Below are 16671 nucleotides of genomic sequence, written 5' to 3' on the forward strand. Positions count from 1 at the left end.
GCAAGACAGAAATCAATTAGGCATTTGTCGGATAAAAGTATCAAAGAGCCAAGGGGGCAGAACTTTTCTCTCGGTGGGCAGACAAGCGCTGGACCCGATCCGGCGTGAACTCACACCCGGTGATGACCTCGTGCTGGCACGATATTTCGGTCAGCGGGCGCATGCAAAAGTGGGAAGCAACCCTGTCGACAATTAAGAGGCCAACTAAGGCCATTAAGGGTGCAGTTGTCTTTAACTTTATGTTGCTCGTCCAGCCTTATGGTTGGTGGGTGGGTGAATCGGCCAGGCGGACTTTGCATTTTTCATGAGACCCTCATCCAAGGGCGGGATGAGGTTTCCCTTATTTAAATGAAAGAAAAATAAAAGTTCATGGACAGCATTTTTATCGTGTGTATGTTCAGGTGACTGATTGTGCTGCTTGGACTTTTTTTAACTGATTTAAAAAATTTTGTTTAATGCTTTTCAGGTTCTTCAGCTCCCCGAGGCAGCTCCCTGCCTTCAGTGGGCTTTCTGTCAGCGCTCACTCGCTCGCTCGCGCCCACACTGGGTATCAGCGCCAGTCCTCCTCCCACCTCCACCCCGGCAGCGCTGAGCTGCTCAGCGCGAGCTTCATGCTGACTGGCCGTTAATTGGCGGAAATTGCGGTCAGGGGCCAATCACGGTGGGTGGTCCTTTCCAATTCCGGACCCGCCAATCAACCCAAAATTTCTGCCCAAGCTGGACAAACGGAGTTCGGCTAGAGGTCAGTCATGATCTAATTGAATGGTGGAGCAGGCATGAAGGGCTTTTTAAATGGGGTGTGGCTAGGCCAGCATTTATTGCCCATCCCTAATTGCCCTTGAGAAGGCTGAATGGCCTCCTCCTGTTCCACTGTCCCAAGGGGGATTAGTCCTCTAATTTCCTGTGTGCTGTACTGTACTTAGATTTCCAGAAGGCATTTGATAAAGTGCCATATGAAAGTTGTGACGTAAAATAAAAGTTTGTGGTATAGGGGTAACACATTGGCATGGAGAGTGAATTGGCTGGCTAACAGGAGGCAGAGAGTAGGAATAAATGGGTCTTTTTCAGATTGGCAAGAGGTGACGAGTGGTGAGCCACAGGGATCAGTGCTGGGGCCCCAACTGTTTACAATTTACATAAATAACTTGCACGAAGGGATGGATGGGATAGCTGCCAAATTTGCAGATGACACAAAGGTAGGAAAGAAAGCAATTTGTGAAAAGGTCATAAGGAGACTACAAGAAGCTATAGATGGGTTAAGTGAGTCAGCAAAGATCTGGCAAATGGAGTATAACGTGGGAAAATGTGGAACTGCCCATTTTGGCAGGAAGAATAAAAGAGCAGCTTATTATCTAAATGGTGAGAGATTGCAGAGCTCTGAGACTCAGAGGGATCTGGGTGTCCTAGTGCATGAATCACAGAAGGCTGGTGTGCAGGCACAGCAGGTAATGAGGAAAGCTAATAGAATGTTCTTGTTTATTGCGAGGGGAATTGAATACAAAAGTAGGGAGGTTATGCTTCAATTATACAGGACACTAGAGAGGCCACATCTGGAGTTCTGCGCACAGTATTGGTCACCTTATTTAAGGAAGGATGTAAATGCGTTGGAAGCAGTTCAGAGAAGGTTTACTAGACTAATATCTGGAATGGGCAGATTGTTTTATGAGGAAAGGTTGGACAGATTAGGCTGGGGTTTAGAAGAGTAAGAGGTGACTTGATTGAAACCTTTAAGATCCTGAGGGGTCTTGACAGGGAGAATGTGGAGAGGAAGTTTCCTGTTATGGGGGAATCTAGCACTCGGGGGTCACTGTTTAAAAATGAGGTGCTGCCTATTTAAAACGGAGATGAGGCGAAATTTTTTCTCAAAGGTTCATGAGTCTGTGGAACCATCTTCCTCAAAAGGCGGTGGAAGCAGAGTCTTTGAATATTTTTAAGGCAGAGCTAGTTAGATTCTTGATTAACAAGGGGGTGGTAATAGGTTACCCGGGGCCAGTGGGATGCATATTTGGGGTTATTATCAGATCAGCCATGGTCTTATGAAATGGCAGAGCAGGCTCGAGGGGCCGAGTGGCCCACTCCTGCTCCTTGTTCGTATGTTCATCCCACTGCTGCACGAGCTCCACGCGGCAGCACAAGTCGCCAGATAGTTTCTGAGCCAGATAGCAGATTGCGGCCTCCTCCAATAACTGGAACAAGCCCATTCCAAACAGCCAAAATCTGTGAAAGACACAGAGCATTGATCAGATCTGGGGCATTTTCAGATCAAACTCGGTACCAGATCAGCTGGTGCTTTCGATGACCTAAAACTTTCTGTAGAACGTTGAGAAGGATTAAACCATCGTATTTGTTTTCCATCAGGGATCGCTGTTCTCAGTTTAATGTTTAGTGGACCTTTTGTGAATTGAGCTCTTGTTTACTGATAACTCGATTGCGATCATTCTGAACGCTTGACCTCAGGCTTGAGGCTGTCATCTGACCTTCACCACCCATTAGCTGAAACCATCTTTGACAACTCTAATATTCTTGAACCTAATTAACCAATTAACTTTAACAAGTATGCTAATTGATTGAATTACAATTTGGACTTCATTCTCCATTCATTAACTAAAGAACCAATCGCTCTGTCTAACCTCACTCCACAGCCAGGCTCATTTTTATTATTCATTCACGGGATGTGGGCTTCACTGGCTGGGCCAGCATTTATTGCCCATCCCTAGTTGCCCTTCAGAAGGTGCTGGTGAGCTGCCTTCTTGAGCCGCTGCAGTCCATGTGGTGTAGGTACACCCACAGTGCTGTTAGGGAGGGAGTTCCAGGATTTTGACGCAGCGACAGTGAAAGAACGGTGATATATTCCCTAGTCAGGATGGTGAGTGGCTTGGAGGTGAACTTCCAGGTGGTGGTGTTCCCATCTATCTGCTGCCCTTGTCCTTCTAAATGCTCGTGGTGGTGGGTTTGGAAGGTGCTGTCGAAGGAGAAGTCATCTCCTGCCCAGCTGTATAAGGAGAGCAATTGGTCAGCAATGTGTCAAGGTATCAGCTGCAGTCCAGTGAGCGGCACTCTCAAAGCCTTGACCACGTACATCTAGCTGATATTCCCACTGAGGGATTGCTACACTGTCGGAGGTGCTATCTTTTGGATGAGATGTTAAACCTGGGCTCAGCCACTATTTTTACCTCAAGAAGCTTTTTTTAAAAAAAGAATTGCCTAAAAGCTATGGGGAGCCAGAAAACAAAAACTCAGCTTTTCCAAATACTTGGCAAATCGTCAAATGTCTCTGGTTGAATACCAAATTTGTGTGCATAATAAAAAAAAATGCACGTATTGAATTTATGTATCAGTATAAAAAAAAAGCGAAAAACAAAATAAACCCAATTCTGAATTATTGCCTTGTTTGACATTTTTTGTCAGTAGTCATCTTAAGATACATAGAATTAAGAAGTTTTCAGCTATTGATTCTCATTCTGAAAAATAGCTTCTAAAAGCACATTCAGAATACTTATTATCTGAGCTATATTGGAAACAATAATGGTCACAACCCTAAAACCTGTTCTTTATACCAAAAGCATTATCCAGAACCATGGTGTAGCTAAAGCACTCAAACAGGTTCCATTAGAGAACAATGTTTTTTTCTCGTTAAAATAATCCTTTGAAACCATAAAGTGCAGCATGTTGATTAGCTTTTTATCCCCACAATAAAAAAACTTTTCTAAATGTAATTTTTTAGGCTTTCTGCATGTGAATGTAATCCATTCTGGAAAAAGGTTGGGTGCAGCACATGGGATGTTAAAGAGCTGCATTTGATTCCAGAGCTGCAGGTTGCAGAACTCTGTGTTAAACCAAGGCCATGTGTGGTCTCTCAGGTGGACGTAAAAGATTCCATGTCACCATTTGAAGAAGAGCAGAGGAGTTCTCCTCTGGTGTCTTTGGTCAATTTTTATCTCAGTCAACATAAGTAAACTGGATTATTAAGGCCACCATCACATTACTGTTTGAGGGAGCTTGCTGTGCACAAATTGGTTTCTGCGTCTCCCCACATTACAATAGCAACTACACTTCAAAAAGCACTTCATTGTCTGTAAAATGTTTTAAAATATCAATTGCGAAAGGCGCTAAAGACTTTCTTACATTTTCAAGTAGGAATTATAATGTTTGCACTACAATCTTGCGAGAGCTGTTCAGTTCAGCGATGATGCCTCAGGGAATCCCTTTACTGCTATTTGTTTACATCTAAAGGGTGGTTTGCATTGGTCTTTGTAGGTGATTTTATAAAAAAAAATGTTTGACCTTTTGTATGTCTCAGCATGGGGAAGTTTCTTGTACAGAGCATTTGTCAGACTCCATCTAGAATTCGGTTCTGGCCACTACACCTCAGGAAGGATATATTGGTTTTGAAGTGGCTGGGGAGTATGTATTCATATCAAAGGCCAAGCATTATATTCAGGGTGGATTTTGATTTTGGAACTCATACTAGACTGGCTAGGTGTTCGGAATTTTCAAGGTTTTGGGTGCAAATGTTAACGTCGATGTTTCCAGCCTGTGTCCCAGCTATCGCTGGACTTCACGGCTAATTTGTTAACTTCCTTCCCTGTTGTAGGAACATGGGAACAGGTGAACAGTTGCTCACATTCTGCTTCTTGAACCTGTTTTTCCATTCAGTTAGATCATAGGCAGTCTGTACCTCAGCCCCATTTATCTACCTTGATCATAACACTTGACGCAACAAAAGTCTTATCAAATTTAATAATTTCAGTCTACTCTCAGCACCTACAGGCTTTTGACAGAGAGAGTTCCAGATTTCCAGTCCCCTTCCTCTCTAGTGTTATGCCTGCAATCAGTTACTCCATTCCACATCTTTTAAGCTTTTGTGACTATTGAGAACAACTGTAATAAAGTTCACTGATGTATGGGTTCTCCCAGAACATTGGGTGTAATCTCCTGTCCAGTCTCCTGTCTACCCTCTTTCATAAATTTGTGCTGATCCAAAATTCTGCTGCCTGTGTCCTAACTCACAAGTCCCATTCACTCATCACCCCGTACTCACTGACCTACATTGCCTCCTGGTCTGGCAATGCCTCGGTTTTAAAATGTTCATCCTTGGCTATTTCCTCCCTATTCTCTGTAATCTCCTCCAGCCCACAGACCTTCCCGGTGTTTGCACTCCCCCAATTCAGATCTCTTGTGCATCCACGATTTTCACTCCTCTGTCACCGGTGGTCGTGCCTTCAGCTGCCTGGGCCCAGAGTTCCCTGGAATTCCCTCCCTCAACCTTTCCGACTCTCTACCTGTCCCTCCCTTAAGACACTCCTTAAAAACCTACAGGTGGGATTTACTGGTTCTACCCCTTCTACCCGTGGACCAGAAAATCCCACCCTATGTCTTTGACCAAGCTTTCAGTCATCTGTCATGACAACTGTGTGTGACTTTGGTGTCAAACGTTGGCCGATAATGTGCCAGTCGAGCACCTTGAGATGTTTTATTGGCAATGTTTTAAAATTAGGGGTCCCCCTCTTAGGACAGAGATGAGGAGAAATGTTTTCTCTCAGAGGGTTGTGTGACTTTGGAACTCTCTGCCCCAGAAGGTGGTGGAGGCGGGAGTCATTGAATATTTTTAAGGCAGAGGTAGATTGATTCTTGTTAGGCGAGGGAATCAAAGGTTAACTGGTGTAGATGGGAATGTGGAATTCGAAACACAAATAGATCAGCCTTGACCTTACTGAACAGCGGAACAGGCTCGAGGGGCTGAATGGCCTACTTCTTCTATTTCATATGTTTGGAAACTGTGTCATATATAAATGTATATTGTTGTGGTTATAGTAATGAATGTAGTAAAATAGAATTCAATCTGTTGGGTACAGGTTTAAAAATCACAGAACATCATTAAATCAGAACAAAATGTGGCCTCATTCTGATACGGGCTCGATGGCACGATTGGCCTCTTTCTGTGCCATAATGACTATGACTCATTTGGTCAAAAGTGCCCCTAGCCTGTGACCTTTTGTGTGTGCGTGTGTTGGTTTTGTTTGATGGAGTCTGAGTGACAAGGTTGCGGTTTAAGTCACCCAGACCGGATTTTATGTGGCAATGTATTCTCCACCACCCCCAACAGAAAAGTCAATCGTCAGCTAGCTGACTCCGAATCGGGCTGCCTCGCAGTGATATTACACTGGGAACAGCCTTAACTGATTCCCAGTGGAACTGCTACCCCCATCTGGGAGGACGTCCCACCCTAGGGAGCTGCTGGCCACGATCTAGTGGTGCCACTGCTAAGACTACAGGCAGCCCCCGAGGAAGAAGTGTCATCTAGCCCAAACTCAAGAGGTACGTACAGTATTGTGGATGGGCCTGTCTGGGAGACCCCAGCAATGGGGGTTGTAGTAATAGGGTTGAAAGGGTTAATGCGTGGGACTGTGTAAATAGCACTGCCCATAATGATGATGTAGGAGAGACACCTGACCAAGAGTCAAGAGGGAGAATTTTCTAGCTTTAGCAGAGTAACACCTGGTCATGTATATCTGTATGTGGTTTTGTTATACCTCATGAATCAGTTATTGTTTAGACATACGAATGTCTCAGCAATCATTCCTCACCCAGTCCAACTAACATACAACAGGGCTGAGGTTGTTGGGGGCCGGGTTAGAGAGGCTGGAGGGGGGAAGGGTTAAACAGGGGATTTGTTGTTGGTGGGTGGTGCCTCCAGTGGACATAGGGCAGCTCCTAAAAGAGGTTAAACCCCACTTCAGCAGCCTGCTCTGTAAAAACTGCCAGCTACCGCCTTGCCCCTGCCTTCTCCAACCTCAAGTAAAAATTGTGGTAGAGATGGAATGAGGCTGTAGGTGACCATTAAGTAGGCCTAAGGATGGCTGGGCTACCTGACACCTTCTCCGCCCACTGTAACATAGGAGGCAGGTTGGGGATGGGCAGGAAGGTGCTGGGAAAGCCGCCTGATTTATTTTATGAGCCCTCCGCCTTCAATACAGTGGTGGAGGGCACAGTGCGATCCAGCCCATAATGTTCTTGAGTACATAAAATAGGCTGGAACTGCAGTGAGTTGCCAATTCTGGGTTAAAGTAGTACTGGAGGATTCAGCCCATGACCTCCTTCAGCCACAAAGCCTGCACCAACTGCTTTCCTTTGCCATCTCCAACATTCTTCTAAGTTGTTACGGACATGAAGGGGGTTAATTTCCCCTTTCACCATGTGTCCATAAACAGGTGTTTTGATTTGCTTCCCCCCCCCCTTATAAGCAGTGGCATATTTCGCAAATTCTCAGTTTTGGTGTGATCCAATCTTCTATTAATAACCCCACAGCAAACTCGAGATTGGATGAACTCAAAAGATTAGTTGATTTGCACAAATTCAAACGCAGGAGAGAGGTTATAATGTTACCTCCTTTGCATTCATACAGTAAAAGAAGGATAGAGAGCAAAGAAAGACCAGTGCAGAGACCACAGAGCAAAGAAATATTGTTTCATGTGCCTCTTGTCCTAGCAGATGAGTAGACTCTGGTTGGCCAGCCTGGTTTATGTGGCCTTTGTATAGTTCTCTTTGAACTTGGCCTCTGCAGCCCACAGAGGGTCATTAGTGTCTCTTCAAAGATAATGAGATGCAAGTTAGTGCAAGCAGTCCATGTCCAAATGCAGCAGGGCGTGGACAGTATCCAGGCGTGGGCTGACAAGCAGCAAGTAACAACCGTGCCATACAAGTGTCAGGCAATGACCATCTCCAACAAGTGAGAGTCCAACCATTGCCCCTTGATATTTAATGGCATTACCATCACTGAACCCCCCACTATCAACATCCTGGGGTTAGAGGCTAGGAATCGAGTGACGAGTAACTCACCTCCTGACTCCCCAAAGCCTGTCCACCATCTACAAGGCACAAGTCAGGAGTATGACTCCCCACTTGCCTGGATGAGTGCAGCTCCCACAACACTCAAGCAGCTTGACACTGTCCAGGACAAAACAGCCCCACTTGATTGGCACCACATCCACAAACATTCACTCCCTCCACCACCGGTGCACAGTAGCAGCAGTGTGTACCATCTACAAGATACACTGCAGGAATTCACCAAGGCTCCTAAGACAGCACCTTCCAAACCCACGATCACTACCATCTAGAAGGACAAGGGCAGCAGATATTGGAGAACACCACCAGCTGGAAGTTCCCCTCCAAGCCACTCACCATCCTGACTTGGAAATATATCAGCTGTTCCTTCACTGTCGCTGGATCAAAATCCTGGAACTCGTTTCATAACAGCACTGTGGGTGTACCTACACCACATGGACTGCAGCGGTTCAAGAAGGCAGCTCACCACCACTTTCTCAAGGGCAACTAGGGATGGGCAATAAATGCTGGCCCAGCCAGCGAAGCCCACATTCTGTGGATGAAATTTTTTTTAAATTCTGCGATAATGCTATGGTGTCTCCTTTAGTTCGAGTGTCACAGACAGACATTGCTTCAGCCATTTTAAAAGGACTTTGGCCAGTTTTTAAAAAAATTATAAATAGCCATGAGGATATCTCTATCTATATTATAAAACATATGCAGGTTGAGAACTAAGTCCCCTCACATAAGTAATAAGCAAAGATAGTCTCACGTCCCTGTTGTTGCTTGAAACTATGTCCAGAAAATAAGCCTTTAGTTCCTGGAGGTTCCAGGCTAATTCTGGGGGTTGGAGGGATAGAGTGAGGGAGTGCTGAATTGTCGGAGATGCTGTTTTTCAGATGAGACATTTAACCGAGGCCCTGTCTACCCTCGCGGGTGGATGTCAAAGATTCCATGGCATTATTTACAGAACTGTGGAACACAGATGGAGGCCATTTACTCCACTGCCCCTCTGCCAGCTCTTTGCATGAGCAATCCAATTAGTCCTTTGTGGCCTTTCCCAACCCTTTCTCCATATTTCTTTTCAAGACAGTCTGCCCTTTAGCGTCCTGATCAGTACTGGTCCTTGAACTGACACAACCCAAAAAACCTGATCATTAGTTCATCTGCTGGTTGTGAAAACCGGCTTTGCACAAGTTGGTGGACATGTTTGCCAGGGACTGCACTTGAAGAGTATTGGTGATGAGGCTTTGTGGGTAGCCCTGACAACATGATATGTGCTGTATAAATGTGAGCTCTTTCACTTAGAATCTTCCCCCTGGAATATCTTTTGTGCTTGAAAGCGTTGAAAACATTCCAATCTGCCATTTTATTACAGCAGATCAAAAATGTGCTTATCTCTTTTCTCTGCAGTTTCCATTCCTCTCATGATTTATTACAAAGGAACATTAAATGTGGAAACAGAACCTAAAAAGCTTTACCAGTTCATAATTTCATCCCATGCAGAGACATCCTAGAGTGTTTATCTGGCAATCTCCAAGAGTGCAATCATAAATATTCATGGTAATAATAAATGAACAGTTTGACTGAAACTGTTGGTCCCGCACAGGAATTTATATTTCCTGTTTTTTAAGTCTTGCGATGTTGCGAAGGATATAATCACTTAAAGCTTTGTATAGCACAGGGAAAATGACCTCTCCTATCTTTAAATCTTACTCCCAGTTCTGTAGTGTGTAATTATAATGGGAAGTTTCTAGAATACTTTAAAACATATTATAAGAGGATTTTATAAAATGTATTTGTAAAGCACCTTTCACCACCTCAAGGTATCCCAAAGCACTCTACAGCCAATGAAATATGTTTTAGTTGCTGCTGTAGAGCAGGAAGTGTGGAGCCAATTTGCACACAGCAAGCTCCCACAAACAGCATGTGACAATCACCAGGTAATCTGTTGGCGATCTTGATGGAACATAATTATTGGCCAGGACATTGGGGAGAGCTCCTTTGTTCTTCTTCGAAATAGTGCCATGGTGTTTTACGTCCATCTGAGGGAGCCCTGGTTTAAGACCCCATCCAAAAGATGGCATCTCTGACAGCGCAGCATGCCCTCAGTACGGCCCTGGGAATCTCAGCCTAGATTCTGTGCCCAAGTCCCTGGAGTGGGGCCAGAATCCACGGGGCAGGATTTTTCAGTTGGCGAGCGGGGGTGGTGAGCAGTTGCCTGCCGATATGTAAACGGCCTGTCAAGGCCATTAAGGATCTAATTAAGGTTATTGTTTACGCTGCCCGTCCAACCTTAAGGTTGTCAGGCGGGCGAAAAGGCCAAGCGGCTTTCATGTTTTATAGGCGAGCGGGATGAGGTTTCCTAAAGCTTTTATTAAATAAGTTTTAAAAATTTTCATAAGTTTAAAAACGCGTCCCAGTTCCGTGCCTCAGGGAGATTGACTCGCACCTTCCCACCGCCCATGCAGGTAGCGCTGAGCACCACCGCTCGCGTCTTACGCTGGGCGGGCCTTAATTAGCCCGCCCGCGTAAAATGGCGGCGTGGAGCCGATCGTGGGCGGGGGTCAGCTCTGCAGCCGCCCCTGTCCACTCCCGCCGAGCCTGCCCACCACCTGCTAAATTCAGGCCCTTGATCTTCACTTCAGAGGCAAGAATTTTACCCACTCAGTATCTGTGTGGAGAACTGAAAGAGCTGCTTATCAAACCCACATCTGCCCGGGGGTGGTTTATGATGTGTTCCGGTTTCTATTATTTTTACCTGTTTGAATTTGGAGAAGCTGGGGTCTGATTTAAATGGCAGAGTTACATCCCGGTGACATTCCCATGGGATCCTGATGATGAGAACAGCAACAACTTGCAGTTTTATTATTCGTCCAAGGGATGTGGCATTCACTGGCTGGGCCAGCATTTATTGCCCATACCCAGTTGTCCTTGAGAAGGTGGTGGTGAGCTGCCTTCTTGAACCGCTGCTGTCCCTGTGGTGTAGGTACAGCCACAGTGCTGTTAGGGAGGGAGTTCCAGGATTTTGACTCAGCGACAGTGAAGGAATGCCGATATATTTCCAAGTCAGGATGGTGAGTGACTTGGAGGGGAATTTCCAGGTGGTGGTGTTTTCATGTGTTTGCTGCCCTTGTCCTTCTTGATGTTAGCAGGTCATGAGATTGAAATGTGCTGTCAAAGGGGCCTTGGTGAGTTACTGCAATGCATCTTGTAGATTGTACACACTGCTGCTACTGTGCGTCAGTGGTGGAGGGAGTGAATGTTTGTGGAAGGGGTACCAATCAAGCGGGCTGCTTTGTCCTAGATGGTGTCGAGCTTCTTGAGTGTTGTGGGAGCTACACTCATCCAGGCAAGTGGGGAGTATTCCATCACACTCCTGACTTGTGCCTGGTAGATTGTAGCACTCTTTGATGTAGTAAAATGTTCTATGGTGATTCACAAGAGTGATTTTCAAACAAAATTTGACTGCAAACCAGATGATGAGAGAGAGATAGAAAAACAGAGAGGTTTAGGAGGGGATTTCTAGAGCTTAATGTTGTAATATACTTTTAAGAGATAGCAGCATGCCATCACTTTAAGGGAGCTGTGACATGTGATCCAGTCTTAATTTCAATTTGGCTAGAAGCAGCACAAACACACAGCATTGCAGCTCTAATGTCCACAAGCTTTCTGTCCATGTATACAAGCATACGAAATAGGAACAGGAGTAGGCCATTCAGCCCCTTGAGCCTGCTCCACAATTCATTAGGATCATGGCTGTTCTGGTTGTGTTTCGAGTTTCCACATTCCCATCTATCCCCTAACGTTTGATCCCTTGCCAAATAAGAATCTATCTGCCTCTGCCTTATAAATATTCAATGACCCCGCCTCCTCCACCTTCTGAGGCAGAGAGTTCCAAAGCCACACAACCCTCTGAGAGAAAAAAATTTCTCCTCATCTCGGTCCTAAAAGGGCGACCCCTAATGTTAAAACAGTGCCCCCTAGTTCTGGACTTACCCACAAGAGGAAACATCCTTTCCACATCCACCTTGTCAAGGCCGTTCAGGATCTTATATACTTCAATCAAATCACCCCTCACTCTTCTCAACTCCAGTGGAAACAAGCCCAGTCTGTCCAACCTTTCCTCATAAGACAACCCACTCATTCCAGGTAGCAATCTAGTAAACCTCCTCTGAACCGCCTCCAATACATTTACATCCTTCCTTAAATAAGGAGACCTAAACTGCTCACAATATTCGAGGTGCAGTCTCACCAATGCCCTGTATAACTAAAGCATATCGTCTTTACTTTTATGTTTAATTCTTCTCGTAATAAAGGACGGCATTCCATTAGCTTTCTTAATTACTTGCTGTGCCTGCATACTAACTTTTTGTGACTCATGTACTAGAACACCCAGATCCATCTGCACCTCAGAATTCTGCAGCCGTTCTCTGTTTAAGTAATACTCTGCTTTTTTGTTCTTCCTGCCAAAGTGAACAACTTCACATTTTCCCACTATTTCCCATTTCCCATTGTACTTCATCTGCCAGATTTTTTTTCCCACTTGCTTGACCTGTCTATATCCATCAGCAACCTCCTTAAGTCCTCTTCACAACATACTTTCCTACCTAACTTTGGAAGCAAATTTAGCTACCATGCCTTCGCTCCCCTCATTTCAATTGTAAAAAGTTGAGGCCCCAGTACAGACCCCTATAGGACTCCACTCGTCACATCCTGCCATTCAGAAAATGACCCATACATGCACATTCCTGCCAGCCAGCCAATCAAGCTTCTACGTTAACCCCTACACCATGCGCTTTTATTTTCTAAAATAATCTTTGATGTGGCATCTTATCAAATGCCTTCTGGAAATCCAAGTACAGCACATCTACAGGCTCCCCTTTATCCATGACACAAGTTACTCCTTCAAAGAACTCCAGTAAATTGGCTAAACATGATTTCCTTTTCACAAAACCATGCTGACTCTTCCCGATCACCTTGAGTTTCTCTAAGTGCCCAGCTATAACCTCCTTAATGATCAATTCTAACACCTTCCCCACAACAGATATCAAGCTCACTGACCTATCTTTTCCTGGGGCAGAAATTTCTGCCTATTGGGCGGAAGGGCCCGACCCCATCTCCAGCGGGCGGGGAGCCAATCCCCACCGGAGAAGTGGGTCCCGCCACCATTTTAAGTGGGCGGGCCAATTAAGGCCCGCCCAGCGTGACCCCCGGCGGGAAGCGCTATGCGCTCCCTGTGCGGTGGGGGGGGGGGTGGGGGGGGGGGATTCCCCAAATGCGAGAGTGCGCTCTTTCATGCATGCGCACGAAAGAGCGGCCATCTCCCTGAGGCTAAGTGCAGCCCCAGGGAGATCGCTGACAGCTTTATAAACTTCAAAAATAGAAAAATAAAAAATCCTTAACTTGTCCCCCTCATGTGACAATGTCACACGAGATGGGACATGTTAGGGGCTCCTGACCTGACCGCCAACCTTAAGGTTGGACGGGCAGGTCCTTTAATTGCTTTCATGATGCTTCAATGGCCTCAGTTGGCCATTGACAGGTCAGCGGGCCCGCAGCTGATTTTGCTGAGCCCCCGCCAACCTGAAAATTTAAGTGGAGCGGGTTCCACCCCCGACATCATCCTGCATCATTTTGCGCGTCGGTGAGCAGGCCCCATCCCCTGCCCCCTGCTCACCAACGGCAAAATCCAGCCCCTGTTTTCTGCTTCCCTCCCTTCTTGAATAGTGGGGTTACATTTGCTCCTTTCCAGTCCAATGGAACCTTTCCAGAATTTTGCAGATTTTGGAAAATTAACACCAATGCATCTACTACCTCATCAGCCACCTCTTTTAAGACCCTAGAACACGGGTGGGGAACGTTTCTCTTATCACAGGCCATTCACACAGACAAAACCAGTCATAACCCACACATACATAAAAAAATCAACTTAAGTTAGTTTTTTTCTTAGAGAGAATGCTGAAACATTCAACTCACCCACTGTTTTAATGCAATGGCTGAATTTGAATATTATATTGTTAAATATTGTTCGAGTAATTTGGCTGACGCTTTTATCCAGGGCAAGCTCGTAACGATGATGCTAAATGCTATGTCGGGTCGGATCCAGCCCAAGGGGCATAGGTCCCCCCACCCCTGCCCTAGGATGAAGTCCATCAGGACCCGGAGACTTGTCAGCCCGCAGCTCCATCGGATTACTCGTTCCCTAATTATTGTGATTTCACCAAGTTCCCCTCGCCCTTCTACCTCTTGTTTTACAGCTATTACTTGAGTGTTTTTGATATCCTCTATTGAGAAGACAGAAGCAAAATATTTTTGTTCATTTCATCAGCCATTTCCTTATTACCTACTATTAACTCCCCGCTGTCACTCTCTAGAGGATCAACACTCACTTTATTTACTCTTTTCCTTTTTAAGTACCAGTAGATTCTCTTGCTATCCATTTTTACATTTTAAATTTATTTACTACTAAGGGCAAGAAAGGATAAAACACATGCATATACGGGTTACACCTGGGTAGGACTGGGACTGATGTTCTAGGAGGAATATTTGCTAGAGTGGTTGGGGAGGGTTTAAATTAAAATGGCAGGGGGATGGGAACCTATGCAAGGAGTCAGAGGAGAGGGAATCAAGGACAAGAACAAAAGACAGAAAGGAGAATAAGAAAAGTGATAGGCAGAGAAATCAAGGGCGAGAATCAAACAGGGCCTCAGTGAAAAATAGCGGGAACAGGACAAGTAATGTGAAAAAAGACAAGCCTTAAGGCTTTGTGTCTTAACGTGAGGAGCATTCGCAATAAAGTGGATAAATTAACTGCACAAATAGACGTAAACAGGTATGATATAGTCGGGATTACAGAGACATGGCTGCAGGGTGACCAGGGATGGGAACTGAACATCCAGGGGTATTCAGTATTTAGGAAGGACAGACAAAAAGGAAAAGGCAGTGGAATTGGATTGCTGGTTAAAGAAGAAATTAATGCAATAGTGAGGAAAGATATTAGCTATGACGATGTAGAATCAGTATGGGTAGAGCTGAGAAACACCAAGAGGAAAGAAACTTTGGTGGGTGTTGTATATAGACCCCCAAACTGTAGTGGTGATGTTGGGAAAGGCATTAAACAGGAAATTAGAGACGCATGTAATAAAGGAACATCTGTAATTATGGGTGACTTTAATCTGCATATAGATTGGGCAAATTAAATTAGTAACAATACCGTAGAGGAGGAATTCCTGGAGTGTATACGGGATGGTTTTCTGGACCAATACGTTGAAGAACCAATTAGAGAACAGGCCATCCTAGACTGGGTATTGGGTAATGAGACAGGAATAATTGACAATCTAGTTGTGCGAGGCCCCTTGGGGATGAGCAACCACAATATAATAGAATTCTTCATCCAGATGGAGCGTGATGTAGTTGATTCTGAGACTAGAGTCCTGAATCTTAATAAAGGAAACTACGATGGTATGAGGCACGAGTTGATTATGATGGATTGGGAAACGTTACTTAAAGGGATGACAGTGGATAGGCAAGGGCAAACATTCAAAGAGCACATGGGTGAACTGCAACAATTGTTTATTCCTGTCTGGCACAAAAGTAAAACAGGAAAGGTGGCCAAACCTTGGCTTACAAGGGAAGTTAGAGATAGTATTAGATCCAAGGAAGAGGCATACAAATTGGCCAGAAAAAACAACAGACCTGAGGATTGGAAGCACTTTAGAATTCAGCAAAGGAGGACCAAGGGATTGATTAAGAAGGGGAAAATAGAATACAAGAGTAAGCTTGCGGGGAACACAAAAACTGACTGTAAAAGTTTCTATAGGTATGTGAAGAGAAAAAGATTGTTGAAGACAAATGTAGGTCCCTTACAGTCAGAAATAGGGGAATTTATAATGGGGAACAAAGAAATGGCTGGCCAACTAAATACATACTTTGGTTCTGTCTTCACAAAGGAGGACACTAATATCATACCAGAAATGTTGGGGAACACATGGTTTAGTGAGAGGGAGGAACTGAAAGAAATCAGTATTAGTAGGGAAATGGTGTTGGAGAAATTGATGGGATTGAAAGCCGATAAATTCCTGGGGCTTGATAATCTACATCCCAGAGTACTTAAGGAGGTGGCCCTAGAAATAGTGGATGCATTGGTGACGTTCTTCCGAGATTCTATAGACTTTGGAACAGTTCCTGCAGATTGGAGGGTAGCTAATGTAACCCTGCTATTTAAAAAGGGAGGCAGAGAGAAAACAGGGAATTATAGACCAGTCAGCTTGACGTCGGTAGTGGGGAAAATTCTAGACTTCATTATAAAAGATTTAATAACTGAGCACTTGGAAAACAGTGGCAGAATCGGACAGAGTCAGTATGGATTTACGAAAGGGAAATCATGCTTGACAAATCTACTGGAATTTTTCGAGAATGTAACTAATAGAGTTGATGAGGGGGAACCAGTGGATGTGGTTTATTTGGATTTTCAGAAGGCTTTTGACAAAGTCCCACATAAGAGATTGGTGTGTAAAATTAAAGCGCATGGGATTGGTAATGTATTGAAATGGATAGAAAACTGGTTGGCAGAAAGGAAAAAAAGAGTAAGAATAAATGGGTCTTTTTCCGAATGACAGGCAGTGACTAGTGGGGTACTGTAGGGATTGGTGCTGGGACTCCAGCTATTCACAATATACATTATTGATTTAGATGAGAGAACTAAATGTAATATCTCCAAATTTGCAGATGACACAAAGCTGGGTGGGAGGGTGAGCTGTGAGGAGGATGCAGAGATGCTTCAGTGTGATTTGGACAAGTTGAGTGAGTGGGCAAATGCATGGCAGATGCAGTATAATGTGGATA

At 44.8% G+C, this 16671-nt stretch overlaps 1 protein-coding gene across 1 annotated transcript in view; it reads left to right on the forward strand.

Annotated features, from left to right (window-relative positions):
• The window catches only part of mmp17a (matrix metallopeptidase 17a), a 102738-nt gene that overhangs the window by 14191 nt on the left and 71876 nt on the right, over positions 1 to 16671 (forward strand). The window lies entirely within an intron of this gene.

The sequence above is a fragment of the Carcharodon carcharias genome, chromosome 13 (genome assembly GCF_017639515.1).
Source record: "Carcharodon carcharias isolate sCarCar2 chromosome 13, sCarCar2.pri, whole genome shotgun sequence".
Lineage (NCBI taxonomy): Eukaryota > Metazoa > Chordata > Chondrichthyes > Lamniformes > Lamnidae > Carcharodon > Carcharodon carcharias.